General features: G+C 49.9%; 1 pseudogene; it reads right to left on the reverse strand.

Moving 5' to 3' along the window:
* Positions 1-444: 444 nt before the first annotated feature.
* LOC139325605 (zinc finger protein 721-like) lies at positions 445-10,946 on the reverse strand (annotated as a pseudogene).
* Positions 10,947-11,723: the final 777 nt, after the last annotated feature.

Below are 11,723 nucleotides of genomic sequence, written 5' to 3' on the forward strand. Positions count from 1 at the left end.
AGAGACATGGACAGGAACATCCCATAATATTAAGCACAATCATTGAAATGACCATTGCATTAAAAAGAGAACGTTCACATGGGAAATGGCATCATGAGTCCCGTAATTCTGTTGTGAAAAGGTACAATTCAATTCAATGCCTGAGATACACACTGTGACTGAAGATCTTCTCACACTCAGGCATGTTTATCATTTTTCTCCCACGTGAATTATTTGGTGTCGATGGATGCCTCCACGCTCAGTAGAGCTCTTTCCACACTCCAGGCATTTGTAGGGTTCCTCTCCTGTGTGGATTCTTAGGTGGCTTTGAAGATGGTCATTTGCTGTGAAGGATTTTTCACATTCTGGGCATTGATATTTCCTTTCTACCTCCTGGATCCTTTGGGGACTCCCTGGTCTTCCGAAGGACCCTCCACCCACCCTCCAGGCATTCATATGGTTTCTCTCTGCAATGGATCTTTTGAGGTTTATAAAGGTTTCCCCTCAGATTGAAGCTCCTTCCACACTCCAGGCATTTATTTTCTCCAGTGTGGATGCTTAGATGCCTTTGATGAAGATCATTATTTTTGAAGGATTTTTCACATTCCCCGCATTTGTAATTTTCGTAAATAGATCCTATGATGTTTATAGAGGATGCCCCTATGACTGAAGCTCTTTCCACACTAGATATTTATAAGGTTTTTCTCCTATGTGGATTCTTTCATGTCTATAAAGGTTGCTGATATGACCAAAGTTCTTTCCACACTTCAGGCACTTATAAGGTTTTTCTCCTGTGTGGATCATTTGATGTGCATAAAGGCTGCTCGTCTGACTAAAGCTCTTTCCACACTCAAAGCATTTATAAGGCTTTTCTCCTGTGTGGATTCTTTGATGTCGATCATGGCTGCTTTTGTGAGAGAATCTCCTTCCACACTCAAAGCATATATAAGGTTTTTCTCTTATGTGGATATTTAGATGGCCGGAGTGGATTCTTTGATGTGTATAAAGGTTTCCCAACTGATTGAAGCACGTTCCACACTCCAGGCATTCATATGGCTTCTCTCCGGAGTGGATTCTTTGATGTGTATAAAGGTTTCCCAACTGATTGAAGCACTTTCCACACTCAAGGCATTTAAATGGCTTCTCTCCGGAGTGGATCCTTTGATGTGTATAAAGGGTGCTCCTCAGACTGAAGCTCTTTCCACATTCCAGGCACTTATGAGGTTTTTCTCCTGTGTGGATCATTAGATGCCTTTGAAGATTGCAATTCCTTTTGAAAGATTTTTGACATTCTGGACACTGGTATGTCTTTCCTCCCTCCTGGATCCCTTCAGGATTCCAGGGTCTTCCGAAGGACTCTCCACCCTCTAGGCATTTATTCAGCTTCTCTCGCCAGTGGATCCTGTGATGTCTATAAAGATTGCTGGTATGACCAAAGTTCTTTCCACACTCCAGGCACTTATGAGGTTTTTCTCCTGTGTGGATCATTAGATGCCTTTGAAGGTTGTTATTCCTTTTGAAGGATTTTTGACATTCCGGGCACTGGTATGTCTTTCCTCCCTCCTGGATCCTTTGGGGATTCCAGGGTCTTCCGAAGGATCCATCACCCTCCATGCATTTATTCGGTTTCTCTCCGGAGTGTGTCCTTTGATGTCTATGAAGGTTTCGCAAATGACAGAAGCGCTTTCCACATTCCAGGCATTTATGAGGTTTTTCTCCTGAGTGGATAATTAGATGCCTTTGAAGACTGTCCTTTCTTTTGAAGGATTTTTCACATTCTGGGCATTCGTATTTTCTCTCTCCTGTGTGGATTGTTAGATGTGTTTGAAGATGGCCATTTCTCTTGAAGGATTTCTCACATTCCGGGCACTGATATTTCTTTCCTACTTCCTTGATCCTTTGGGGTCTCCTGGGTCTTCCTGAGGACCTCTTACCCTCCACACATTTATTCACTTTCTCTTTTGAGTGGATCCTTTGATGTTTATAAAAGTTGCTGATATGACCAAAGTTCTTTCCACATTCCAGGCACTTATAAGGTTTTTCTCCTGAGTGGATCATTTGATGTGCAGAAAGGCTGTTCGTCTGACTAAAGCTCTTTCCACACTCAAAGCATTTATAAGGTTTTTCTCCTGTATGGATTCTTTCATGTCTATAAAAGCTGCTCCTATGACTGAAGCTCTTTCCACACTCCAGGCATTTATAAGGTTTTTCTCCTGTGTGGATTTTTACATGGCCTTTAAGCAACTCTTTTGTTCTGAAGGATTTTTCACACTCCAGACACTGATATTTCTCTTCTCCCTCCTGGATCCTTTGGGGACTCCCTGGTCTTCGGAAGGATCTACCGCCTTCCAGACACTTATTCGGTTTCTCTCCCCAGTGGATCCTTTGATGTCTATAAAGGCTGCTCCTCCAACTGAAGCTCTTTCCACATTCCGGGCATTCAAATGGATTCTTTCTTGAGTGGATCCTTAGGTGGCTCTGAAGATGTCCATTACTTTTGAAGGATTTTTGACATTCCGGGCACTGATGTTCCTTTGCTTCCTCCTGGATCCTTCGGGGCGTTTGGGGTCTTCCGAAGGAGCCTCCGCCCTCCAGGCCCGTCTCGGGGTCTCTGCCCGTTTCCTCCTCCCTGCATCGCTCTCCAGGCAGCCACCTTTCCCGGGCTCCCCCTGGGCTCATCCCTCCTGCAGCCCCGGAGCCCCCCGGCCTTTCCCCGCCGTCTCCCGGGGAAGCCACGCCAGGACTGGGCAGGGCTGCTCCACGGAGCCCGCTCTCCTCCTCCTCCTCTCGGGCGGCGCTTCCTGCATCCGCTGCGATCCTCCGTCCTCCTGCAGGGGAGAGAGAGAAGAGGGTCACGGCTGCGTCCCCTTCCCTCAGGGGAGGCCCAGGCCGAAGCCCCCGCCTCCCACGGGCCTCCTTCCCAGCGTTTGCCCGCCAGACTAGGCCTCGGGCGCCCCGGCCTCTCCTCCCCCTCAGGCCTCCTTCTCCGGAGGACCCTCCCGAACTGCGACTCCCGGCGTGCCCTGCGTCTTACCTGCATCAAGGCGCATGCGCAACCGAATCGAAAAAGTTTTTCCGTTGCCTCTCCGATTCCGAAAGAGAGGGCCAGAAAGGCCTTCCTCCCTTCCTTTCGGCCAGGCTCCGCCTCTTCCTCCTGGCATCGCCCCCTGTAGCTCGGCTCTTTTGGTCCGATTACGGAAGTCGGGATGAAAGCGCTTTTGCCGCCGTCTCGCGTTCATTTGCATCGGGGCAGCTTCTACGCCATCCCATTGGCGGGCGCCGCGTAGCCACGCCCCGTGCTCGACTCTGCAGCGGCCGCCTTCCTGGCTTTCCTCCCGTCTGGGTCCCTCCCCTCGCTTGGCTCCTCCCCTGCGCCGCTGGCCCCGCCCCTCCGCCCCCTCCCAGCCGCCCGGCTTTTCGGAATTGGAGGAGCGAATGGGGGATTCCCAAAGGGGCTGCAATGGAGGGGAATGGGCGGAGGTTTCCCTCGTCGGCCTCGGCTTTCATGTCCCGGAGCCCTTCCTGCCTCCCCGGAGCTGCTCCCTACCCCGCCCCTCTAAGCCTGCAGCCGCCTGGGCATCTCCTGGTGGTCCCCTTTCCTCCTCGGGGGAGAAGGGGGGTTGCAGCTGGGTCTCCCCCCCAGTCCAGGTGCTCCCTGGCATCAAGACCCGCTTCCTCTCCCCGCTGGAAGGAAGGGGAGAGGTCGCTGTCTTTATTCCCAGCCTCAAAGAAGCCTTGAATGTAGAGATCCTTCCCTGAATTATAATGATTATGATTTGAATTTACTGGCCACCTGATCCCCGGGGACTCCTGGCACTTTGCAAATGTTTAGAAAACTTTTTTTGTTGTGGGACACCTGCATTGTGGGAGGGGGTGGCGGGACAAATCATTAAGGAAAGAAGATCAAATGATTTCAGAATACTATTTTTTCCCCCATTTTGTTGTTTAGGAACTTCTGGGTAATGAATTATGTTTGACTGCGATGTATAGTTTTTTAAACGGCTTTTGGGGAGAATTGGCTGAAGCCACAGTCCTCCCCATCCCTCACAGGCACAGCCGCTCCTCGCCTTGTCGGGAGATCTGGTCCAGGTCCCAGCTGCAAGGAAGCTCAGGCAAAAGCTGCAAGAAGGCTACAGGAAGCTCAGCTGAAATAAGTTTTAACCTCCACTGCAAACATCTCAGCTTTTGTTGCTGTGGCGTCCTTCCTGGCTGCCACGTGCCCCCGGCCCCTCCTCCGCTACTGCCGGTTTGCTTGGAAGCCAAGCCTGTCTCTCTCTCTCTCTCCGAGATTTAGAAGGAGAGAGGGAAGCAGTGGTGAAATCTATTTTTTTCCCCCACAGGTTCTGTTGGCGTGACTTGGTAGGCAGTCATGTGACCGGGTAGGTGTGGCCAACATGACATCACTTATCACGCTTTCTTTCTTCTCTCTTTCTCTCTCTCTCTCTCTCACACAGACATTCTCTCTCTCCCTCTCCGCCTGGCTGCAGACATCCGCCTGCCCTCCCAGAGCACCGTTGCACTGCCGCCGTTCGCTTTCTTCCTTCGCCCGCCGCGAAACGAAAGTTCCAGGAGGGCAGGCAAATGTTCCGGGGCTGCTGAACATGGGGGCTGCATGTGGCACACCAAGACATCAGTCTGCCCTCCCGGAGCACCACAACCACTGTTTGCTTTAGTTTTACGACGGGAGAAGGAAGAAAGCGAACGGCGACAGCACAGCGGTGCTCCCTGCAGCCAGGCAGGGAGAGAGGGCAGCCCCTTCCGAGCACAGCGCACGGATGCAGCGGTCAAGGCAGCCCCAGTGCACCTGTTCCTGGGGAGGTGTGGCGATCGCTCGGCCTGGGCCACGGCTGCATCGGCCTCTCCACCTGCGCCATGTCCTGCTACTTCTGGCTGCGCAAATACAAGTGCAGTGACCTGGTCATTGACAAGATGAAGGGCTACCCACAGTGGCTTGTCTGGGTAAGCGCTGCCGCCCAGGCCGAAGGGAAAGCGCCATGGGCTCTGCAGTGGCACGGCTGGGCCTGGCCCTCTCCCTGCACGGGAGCAGTGGTGGGTTGCTCCTGGTTCGCACCAGTTCGCAAGAACTGGTAGTAAAAATTTGTATTAGTTTGGAGAACCAGTAATAACATTGGCTGGCCATGCCCCCGAACTGGTCCCCAGCCCTGTTACCACTCACTACCTGTACCCACCTACCTCATCAGAGGCTTTTTAATTTTTTTTTACTTTTAAAAGCATTTTTTCTACAACCTCTTCGCCAAAAAAATGCTTTTAAGTTTTTTAAAAAAAGCCTCTGATGAGGTGGGCGGGGTAAGCGAGCGGCGACCAGGCCGGAGACCGGTTCGAGGGTGTGGCCAGCCAATGTTATTACCAGTTCTCCAAAATACTACACATTTTTACTGATCTCATGATCGTACGTCTCAGCTGGGATCGTCAGAGGCTTTTAAAAGCATTTTTTTCTGCAACCTCTTAAGGTTGTAGAAAAAATGCTTTTAAAAGTAAAAAAAAGGGGGTGGCCATGCTCACCCAGTCACATTACCCCACTAAGCCACACCCACAAAATAAGGCACGCCCACAGAACTGGTAGTAAAAAATTTTAGAACCCAACCCTGCACGGGAGGGAGGGGGAGGAGAAAGTGAATGAGATATACAGTAGTTGGATGGATGGATGGATGGATGGATAAGACACATGAAGGGAGGGGGAAAAAAGGGAGAGAAGGAAGGACCACTGAACCCTGGCTTCAGAAGACTCTTTGAAACAACACAGCAATCTAGGGTTGGAAGGGATCTCGGAGGTCATCTAGTCCAACCCCCTGCTCCAGCAGAAGATCCTTACAGAATCATAGAATAGCAGGGTTAGAAGGGACCTTGGAGGTCATCTAGTCCAACCCCCTGCCCCAGCAGGAGACCTTATATCATCTGGATTATTTTAGTGTCTCTAAGAGAGAGCAAAATTGCCAGACCACAATTGAGCCTAAAATTTTGGTTGCTAAGCAAGAGCGTTGTTAAGTGAGTTTTGCCACATGTTACTCAATCCATGGCATCTCCTGGGTCTAAGGATCATGTGCAGGCTAGGGAAATGAATCTGAAGGAGTGTGTAATGTTCTAATGTACAGAAGTTATAGTTAAATGTGTGGCAGAAAGTGGACTCTGGGTGTTTTTTTTCGAAACCCAATAAGTGAGGTTGAATGTGAAAAGTTTTAGAACAGCTCTGTGTATGTGTATGTACATATGCATACACTATATATAGTAGATGATGAATCTTTGTGTGTGCCTATACACACACTATACTGTTCTGTCCCCGTCCCACACACACACACCAACAGGCGTCAAAGAGTTAAAAACCAAACTAGCTGACAAAATCCTTTTCCTTATGATAACGGAATTTGGCAGCAACCTAGTGGCTGCCTGCCAAGAGTTTATTACTCACAAAGGGAAAAGATAACTTCTTTCTGCTTCTGGTACATCGAAGTAAAATGTTCAATAATTACAGAATAAATCAAGTCCAAATATAATCCAGCAAAGCCTATAGCAAAAGTCCAGCAATGCAGAATGGTGTGGAAGCTTTCAGCTTTGTTCGTCACAAGGCTTGACTGGCCACCACGCTCCCTTTTATACCCTGTGGGGTGTGGTCCAGTGACTCAGCCTAATCTCTGGCATGCCTTTTCTTCTGTTGCGCGCGCTTATCTCTGCGACACTGTCGAGGATCCAGCCAAGACTCATTACTCTCATCACTGTCCACCTGTGGCTACGTGGATGTGCTTGGCCCCGGCCCTATCTCTTGCCCTTCGGCGGACACCGAAGGCATTGCCAAAGAGGAGGATCCTGGAGAGGGAGGCCTTGCCAACTCCTCTCCTTCACTCTTGGAGTCCTCTCCTGTCGATGACACAGGCTCAGGTAACGGAGCCACAACATATATTATGTAATTGTATCTTGTTGAGGATTTTTCAGGGCAGGCGAGGTTAGGCAAGGCATCCTTTGACCTGACTGATGTCAAGTTGGCCACGTCCAGCCAGCCACATGAGGCCAAAGCCACACCCACAGAACCGGCAGTAAAAAATTTTGAATCCCACCACTGCCCAGCACTCCCAATCCAGGTGCTCCTGGCCGCCTGGCATCATAACCCGCTTTCTCTCCCCGCTGGAAGGAAGGGCGGGCGAGGTCGCAATCGCTATTGCCAGCCTCAAAGAAGCATTGAATATAGTGATCCTTCCCTGTATTATAATAATTATGATTTAAATTTACTGACCACCTGATCCCCGGAGACTCCTGGCAGTTTGCAAATGTTAAAACACATTTTGTTGTTGTTGTGCAACACCTACATTGTGGCAGGACAAACGATTAAGAAGATCAAAATGATTTCAGAATACACTTTTCCCCATTTTGTTTAGAAACTTCTGGGTTAAAGAGTTAAAGTCCAATACTTGCTATTTTAATTACTCCCGTCTCCGCTCTGCCTGCTTTCTGTTTCTTTCTATGTCAATCATTGTTTGCAGGGATGGTTGCAGCGTCTTTTCCTGCTTTAAAGCAGAAGAGTCCCCGGATCCGGAGTTAATTTATTTATTTATTTATTTATTTGTTTAAATTTCTATACCGCCCTTCTCCAAATAGGACTCAGGGCGGTGCACAGCCTAAGTAAAAACAAAGCATACAAAATTTAAAAAACAGTATTAAAATAATTAGATATTCTGGCCGTAAATTAAAACAACCCAATTTAAAACCAATTTAAAATTTAGCTCAAGCTAGCCCATTGAGCTAATTCGGGCTCCTAGGGAGCTCTCAGCCTTCGTGCCCCAGTTTCTATCCCCTGGGGCTCTAGGGGAGCTTTACCGCCGCCCAAATGCTCATTTCCCCCTCTTCGCCTGAAAGGGAAGTTTTCAGAACGAGACAGCTGATTGTCAGTTTCGCAGTTTTAACGGAATCGTCGGGGCTGACGGTTTCTCTCCCTAAGTGGATTCTTTGATGTGTATAAAGGTTTCCCAACTGATTGAAGCTCTTTCCTCACTCCAGGCATTCATATGGATTCTTTCTTGAGTGGATCTAGGATGCCTTTCTTTTGAAGGATTTTTCACATTACCTGCATTAGTACTGTTTTTGTAAATGGATCCTTTGATGTCTATAAAGATTGCTGCTACGACCAAAGTTCTTTCCACACTCCAGGCACTTATAAGGTTTTTCTCCTGTGTGGATTTTTAGATGGCCTTTAAGCAATTCTTTTCTTCTGAAGGATTTTTCACACTCCAGACACTGATATTTCTCTTCTCCCTCCTGGATCCTTTGGGGACTCCCTGGTCTTTGGGAGAACCCACCGCCCTCCAGACACTTATACGGTTTCTCTCCCCAGTGGATCCTTTGATGTCTACAAAGGTTTCCCAGCTGACTGAAGCCCTTTCCACACTCCGGGCACTTATGAGGTTTCTCTCCAGAATGGATCCTTTGATGTCTATAAAGGCTGCTCCTCCAACTGAAGCTCTTTCCACACTCCAGGCACTTATAAGGTTTTTCTCCTGAGTGGATTCTTAGATGGCTTTCCAGAAGGCCGGTTCTTTTGAAGGATTTTTTGCATTCTGGGCACTGATGTTTCCTTCCTCCCTCCTGGATCCTCTGGGGCTTTCGGGGTCTTCCGAAGGACCCTCCACCCTCCAGAAATTTCTTCAAATGGAATCTTTGATGTTTATCAAGGCTGCTCCTCAAACTGAAGCAATTTCCACACTCCAGGCATTGGTATGGTTTCTCTCCAGAATGGATCCTTTGATGTCTATAAAGATTGCTGCTACGACCAAAGTTCTTTCCACACTCCAGGCACTTATAAGGTTTTTCTCCTGTGTGGATTCTTCTATGCGTATGAAGGCTGCTGCTATAACTGAAGCTCTTTCCACACTCAAAGCATTTGTAAGGTTTTTCTCCTGTGTGGATTCTTCTATGCGTATAAAGGCTGCTCCTATCACTGAAGCTCCTTCCACACTCAAAGCATTTATAAGGCTTTTCTCTTGTGTGTATTTTTAGATGGCCTTTAAGCAAATCTATTCTTCTGAAGGATTTTTCACACTCCAGGCACTGATATTTCTCTTCTCCCTCCTGGATCCTTTGGGGACTCCCTGGTCTTCGGAAGAACCCACTTCCCTCCAGACACTTATTCGGTTTATCTACCCAGTGGATCCTTTGATGTCTATAAAGGTTTCCCAACTGACTGAAGCACTTTCCACATTCTAGGCATTTATGAGGTTTTTCTGCTGTGTGGATCCTTTGATGTCTATAAAGATTTCCCCTCCAACTGAAGCTCTTTCCACACTCCATGCACTTATAAGGCTTTTCTCCTGAGTGGATTGTTAGATGGCTTTCCAGATGGTCGTTTCTTTTGAAGGATTTTTTGCATTCCGGGCACTGATGTTTCCTTCCTCCCTCCTGGATCCTTCGGGGCTTTTGGGGTCTTCCGCAGGATCCTCTAACTTCCAGGAATTTCTTCAAATGGAGTCTTTGATGTTTATCAAGTCTGCTCCTCCAACTGAAGCAATTTCCACACTCCAGGCATTGGTATGGTTTCTCTCCAGAATGGATCCTTTGATGTCTATAAAGATTGCTGCTACGACCAAAGTTCTTTCCACACTCCAGGCACTTATAAGGTTTTTCTCCTGTGTGGATTCTTCTATGCGTATGAAGGCTGCTGCTATAACTGAAGCTCTTTCCACACTCAAAGCATTTATAAGGTTTTTCTCCTGCGTGGATTCTTCTATGCGTATGAAGGCTGCTCCTATCACTGAAGCTCCTTCCACACTCAAAGCATTTATAAAGCTTTTCTCTTGTGTGGACTTTTAGATGGCCTTTAAGCAAATCTTTTCTTCTGAAGGATTTTTCACACTCCAGGCACTGATATTTCTCTTCTCCCTCCTGGATCCTTTGGGGACTCCCTGGTCTTCGGAAGGACCCACTGCCCTCCAGACACTTATTCGGTTTATCTACCCAGTGGATCCTTTGATGTCTATAAAGGTTTCCCAACTGACTGAAGTGCTTTCCACATTCTAGGCATTTATGAGTTTTTTCTGCTATGTGGATCCTTTGATGTCTATAAAGATTTCCCCTCCAACTGAAGTTCTTTCCACACTCCAGGCACTTATGAGGTTTTTCTCCTGTGTGGATTCTTCTATGTGTATGAAGGCTGCTGCTATGACTGAAGCTCTTTCCACACTCAAAGCATTTGTAAGGTTTTTCTCCTGTGTGGATTCTTCTATGCGTATGAAGGCTGCTCCTATCACTGAAGCTCCTTCCACACTGAAAGCATGTATAAGGTTTCTCTCCTGTGTGGATAATGAGGTGGCTTTGAAGATTGTCCTTTCTTTTGAAGGATTTTTGACATTCTGGGCACTGATGTTCCTTTGCTTCCTCCTGGATCCTTCGGGGCTTTGGGGGTCTTCCGAAGGAGCCTCCGCCCTCCAGGCCCATCTCGGGGTCTTTGCATCGCCCTCCAGGCAGCCACCTTTCCCGGGCTCCCCCTGGGCTCATCCCTCCTGTGGCCCCGGAGCCCCCCGGCCTTTCCTCGCCGTCTCCAGTGGAAGCCCCGCTGGGACAGGGCAGGGCTGCTCCGTGGGGCCCCCTCTCCTCCTCCTCCTCCTCCTCTCGGGCGGCGCCTCTTTCCTGCATCTGCCGCCATCCTCCGTCCTCCTGCAGGGGAGAAAGAGAAGAGGGTCACTGCTGCGTCCCCTTCCCTGCAGGGGAGGTCCAGGCCCAAGACCCCGCCTCCCACGGGCCTTTCGGGCATTCTCCAGGCGGACACGGCCTCCTTCTCAGCGTTTCCCCGCCAGACAAGGCCTCGGGCGCCCCAGCCACTCCCCCCCCCCGCCTCCCTTCTCCGGAGGATCCTCCCGGACTGCAATTCCCGGAGTCCCCTGCGCCCTACCTGCATCAGGGCGCATGAGCAACCGAATCGAAAAAGTTTTTCCGTTGCCTCTGTAATTCCGAAAGTGTGGGCCAGAGCGGCCTTCCTCCCTTCCTTTCGGCCAGGTTCCGCCTCTTCCTCCTGGCACCGCCCCCTGTAGCTCGGCTGTTTTGATCCGATTACGGAAGTCGGGATGAAAGCGCTTTGCCCCCCGTCTCGCGTTCATTTGCATCGGGGCAGCTTCTACGCCATCCCATTGGCGGGCGCCGCGTAGCCACGCCCCGTGCTCGACTCTGCAGCGGCCGCCTTCCTGGCTTTCCTCCCGTCTGGGTCCCTCCCCTCGCTTGGCTCCTCCCCTGCGCCGCTGGCCCCGCCCCTCCGCCCCCTCCCAGCCGCCCGGCTTTTCGGAATTGGAGGAGCGAATGGGGGATTCCCAAAGGGGCTGCAATGGAGGGGAATGGGCGGAGGTTTCCCTCGCCGGCCTCGGCTTTCGTGTCCCGGAGCCCTTCCTGCCTCCCGGGAGCTGCTCCCTACCCCGCCCCTCTAAGCCTGCAGCCACCTGGGCATCTCCTGGTGGTCCCCTTTCCTCCTGGGGGGAGAAGGGGGGTTGCAGCTGGGTCTCCCCCCCAGTCCAGGTGCTCCCTGGCATCAAGACCCGCTTCCTCTCCCCGCTGGAAGGAAGGGGAGAGGTCGCTGTCTTTATTCCCAGCCTCAAAGAAGCCTTGAATGTAGAGATCCTTCCCTGAATTATAATGATTATGATTTGAATTTACTGGCCACCTGATCCCCGGAGACTCCTGGCACTTTGCAAATGTTTAGAAAACTTTTTTTGTTGTGGGACACCTGCATTGTGGGAGGGGGTGGCGGGACAAAT

The sequence above is a fragment of the Pituophis catenifer genome, unplaced genomic scaffold, assembly GCF_029215685.1.
Source record: "Pituophis catenifer annectens isolate HBS135680 unplaced genomic scaffold, rPitCat1.0.hap2 SCAF_17, whole genome shotgun sequence".
Lineage (NCBI taxonomy): Eukaryota > Metazoa > Chordata > Lepidosauria > Squamata > Colubridae > Pituophis > Pituophis catenifer.